The sequence below is a fragment of the Pundamilia nyererei genome, unplaced genomic scaffold (assembly GCF_000239375.1).
Source record: "Pundamilia nyererei isolate P.nyererei 1_Seehausen unplaced genomic scaffold, PunNye1.0 scaffold00010, whole genome shotgun sequence".
NCBI lineage: Eukaryota > Metazoa > Chordata > Actinopteri > Cichliformes > Cichlidae > Pundamilia > Pundamilia nyererei.
This window is the reverse complement of record NW_005187411.1, coordinates 2362033-2366606: the sequence shown is the minus strand read 5'-3', so window position 1 is coordinate 2366606 and position 4574 is coordinate 2362033.

The window sequence follows — 4574 nt, the reverse complement described above, 5'->3', positions numbered from 1 at the left end:
ATATTAATGTACAGAATTCACCTGCTTGCTGCTACCACTGCACATTCACCAAGTGTATATACTATATGTCTGTATATATATATATATATATATAGTGTTCTCAGTACACATAAAGATGCCCTTTTTTAGAGAGTTTGCTTTATGAAACAACACAGATTTCAAACACTCAAAAGATGAGAGTGTGCATTTTTTAGTTTGCAGTGGGCTTTGGATACTTTGCTACCATGCTGCAATCAACTGTATTTGAGCTTTAACTCAATCCTCACATATGTAATTACATAATTGGACTATATTTCCATGAGCATCATCACATCATATGATTTATCTTGGGTTTTCTGCACTGGGTTTCCTATGTCATGAAGAGAGAGTTCATAATATCTTTAAAAAAATGCTACATTGGAAATACTGACCTTTGATTCATCAAAAGCAGAAAGTATGTATATATTTATATATAAAGCAAAGCCGATTAAAGAGACGAGTTACAGCATTAATAATCATCATCATGACTCTGTTCGCTCGAGTACTGTTTGCTAATTGAGTGGACACCTCACCCTGTGTTTGCAGCAGCAGCAGTCCACTCCAGTTTGGCACAGAGTCATATTTTAATGGGGTCACAGAGGCTGTTTGCTTGTTGGATGCGTGCACCTTCAGCAGAAAAACATTCACATTGATTTGTTCAGCATTAAAACAATACTGCGAGGAGAAAAGCGGGATTCTGAGGCAGACGGGACAAGTATGCAGACGACTGCCAAAGAACAGACACGACATCTTCATAAGAGCTGCCAGGGTAGATTTTTAGGTCCAAACTCAAATCTCTTTCAGAGCGGAGGCACGCTGCCACCTGCTGGTGGTCACTGAAAAGCTTAATTCACTAAGGATTTAATGTGTGCATTAAAAAAGAGAAAATGAAAAAAATTCTAAAATTCATGCATAATAAATAGACATGCATACAATATCAATAGTGTGATCTAGTGGTGCTTAGAATACAAAAATACATATAACTGAAACTCTACAAAGCCTCCAAAAACAAAAAGTCATTGGAGTGTCAAGCATGGCTTTGCTGTTAGATTTGGTTGCATGACATCGTAAAAAGCTCCAGTTCACATATATTACATGCACAATGGCATATGAGGATATTTTAACATTTCATCCCACCAATGTTTGCAAGCTGCTGACCTCTAGCTGATACAGAAGGTAACAGCAGATTGTCTTGACAAAATCATCTTCCTGTAATTGACACAGCAGTTAGCAGGACCCTCCAAATGTGCAAGTAAAATCATCTGTTTACCTTAGTGGCAAGACTTGGTTACACTTAAGTCATTTTTATTTAGTTCAAACACACATGTTTGACTCAAAAAGCATAAAAAATTCATTTGCCTCCCATGTTTTGTTTTGTTTTTTTTAAATGGTATCATAAAACCATGACCCCATTTGGAAGAGAAAAAAAACCAAGGGAAAAAATCATTAGAGAGAAAAGTCTGACTTTGTGCCTGATCTGTATTCAGGCCTTTGTAATGGTGTCCACTCCACTTGGTGGCACGTTGACAGACTCCATTGATATTCACCAGGGTGAGCGTTTGATTTAAAAAGGTGGTGCTCTCCTCAGAACCAAATCTCATTTATGATTCTGTGTTCCCTGTAATATTAAAGTTAAGGGAGGCACTTTAGAAATGACACAACACAAATCTACCATGACAGCTGAGGGTTTGTCATCTCAGACCATGCTTGGAGAAAGAAACATGAAAAGGATTTAACTGAGGTTAGGTCTCTTAACGGCACTTTTTAAAAAAAAAATCACTAAGTGGGCTGAAATTGCCCATCTTTCCAGGCAATCATGTAAAAACCCCACATTTAAGCACATCCTGTAGATAATCAGGCACTTTAAAAAATTACAAACCAGCATAATGCAACCAGCTTTAGAGGACTTAAACTCGGGACTGAAAAGCTTGACTTGAATATTATCAATTACATCTTTCTTTGTAGGCTGCTTTTTTTAACATTGTAAAAAAAGCAGATTTTTATCTACATGCAAGCGTAAATTTAAGCACAATCAGACATCATTCTTAAGCAAGATTACGTGAAGCTGAATGAGAATAAGGAATAATTTGAGTTAATACTGCACCACTTCATGCTTCTCAAAGTTCAAATGAAAATAAAGACATCAAACATTCAAGAGAAGCAGCATCATAAAGATTTAAACATTAATGCAGCTAATAAATATGCCATCAACACCAGCTGAGCAATTTATTAATGAGCCTACAAATGGGCATGACCTTGCAATCATCCCACTTCCTCTTTAAATGTCTGGTCAAATACGAGTCTTACACGAGGTAGGACCTCTGGAGTTTGTCATTTCCAAACGTGTGTTCATTTCACTTCCCTGACAAAATTAGAAGTGACAATCTTTCCATTAGCTTGGGCCGAGGATGTGTCACCTTCTGGGGATTAATTGCTAACATCTAGCATCTTCATGTATACATGAATAATTAATAATCATTAATTGCACCTATTGCGTGGCTTCATCCCGCCTTATAAATGAAACCACATTATGTAAACACTTGAAACATTAAGAGGGTCAGAAAATGTTTTACCTTCATAAGAGTTGTCTGAAGCTTAAAACATTTAGCGTGTTAGGAGTTAGCAGTTTTTGGAGACTTAAGCCCTCCTCTGTTGCCCGCTTGAAGATCTACTTCTCTGTTAACCACTTGGGTGACATTTTTATGCGACATACTTGGGTTTCTGTGCTGTGGGTGTGTCTGTTCAGTGATACTGGTGATTGCTTCTGAGAATAACTATGCAGGTTTTTTATTTATTGTAAACAAACTGTTTTTGTGGCATGACACATTTCATTTTAATGGTGCTGTGTGAACAATTTAGTGGCATCTATCTGATGAGACTGAAAACCTCATTGTCTTCTCGGTGTGTAGGAAAAGACCGGTAGCTACAAAATATACTCGCCAAGATGCTCAAAACACATTCTTCTGTCGGTTGGTTGTTTGTATGCAAAGAACCAATTTTAGATAGTATCTTGTGGCTCTTTAATACTAATACCCCGTTTCAAAAACTCAACATTTATTTCCATTTCTTTCTTTGAATCTATGAAAAATGCCAAAGATAACACAGCTTGACAGGCATAAAATATTTCTTTGGCACCAACAAGGTGATTCCCAAAAAGCTATTAGCTGAAAACTTGGCATATCTCACCATGATACGCAGTATGTCCTTGAAAGATTTGAGAAAATTGGACAAATGGAGGACAGAAGAAGAAGTGACAGGTTTAGAAATGATCTACAGGATATGAACAGTATCTGTCATATCATTAAAAATCCATCAAAGACCTCATACAGGATCTGAAAGATGCATCTGATCCTTCACTTTATCCATTTACTCTTTACCAAAGCATCATCAGAAATGGTTTCAGTGGAATGGAAGCCATTCTTCAGGAAAGGAAGAAGGCTGTGGGATGCCAAATTACCCAAGAATTGGACTGAAAATCAGTAGCAATAGAGCTTATAGGGTGAAGATCTTATAAATCCAAATGTGAAATGTTTTGGTTTAAATCACCATCAGTATGTTCAGATGACATCAGGAGAGAGTATTGTACAAGTATTGTACAGCCATCTCTAAAACACGGTGGAGGCTTTTTCATGGTTAGCACTTTATTTCAGTGAGTGGTGCTGGAGATCTTTTAAAATTGATGGAACTACAGAACACAGCTTTTGATCCACTATGCATCAACATCTGGAAAACATCTGATAGGCAGCAGCTTTATCGTTCTATGGGGTAAAGATCAGACATGGATTGGACTCCCCAGAATCTGGTCCCAAGCATTATTGAAGCGTGTGGGATCATCTTGACGGAGAAGGAATTAAAAGGAAGCCAACATCCAAGGAAGAGCTTCAAATGTTGTTCAAGAAGCCTGGAGAAATATTCCTGAAAACTGCTTAGAGAAATTACAAAAGAGCACACCCAAGAAAGTTCAGGCTGTGTTGAAGAATAGCAGAGTTCATGCCAAATATCGACTTCCAAGCCACTAAAATTGTGCAGACTGTTGTTACTGAATGACTTCCATGACTTCAGGGCTCAGTTAGTTGACATTGTTTATCCTTGGGTGTAGTCAACACTGCAAATCTTCACGACTGAAGGGAATGACAGGAAAGGAATCGTGGTTATGTCTGTGTGTGCGCATGCGTGTGAACAGACAGGGTTGGTGACCTTTTCAAAGAGCTATCGTTTAATCAACCCTGACAGCCTTTTAGAGACCACTTACCATTCATCTGGTCTACAAGATTAGACCCTCCAGTGAAACTACATAGTGATCAAATCATGGCCCCCAGACAGCATAGTGACAGCAAGAAAACACAAAATCAATATTTTAGTGGCGACACTTCATATTTTAGGGGTTCAGACAGCAACAGGCAATAGTCTTCCAACCATTCTTCTTTTTCACCTGATTACTATAAGGGCTGTGAGAGGCAGAAGATAAAGCAGGTCACCAGCCCACAACACACACAACCAACTTTTTGTTATGGTTGAATACTACTGGAAAACTGGGACATGTTTCCTAGTTTTCC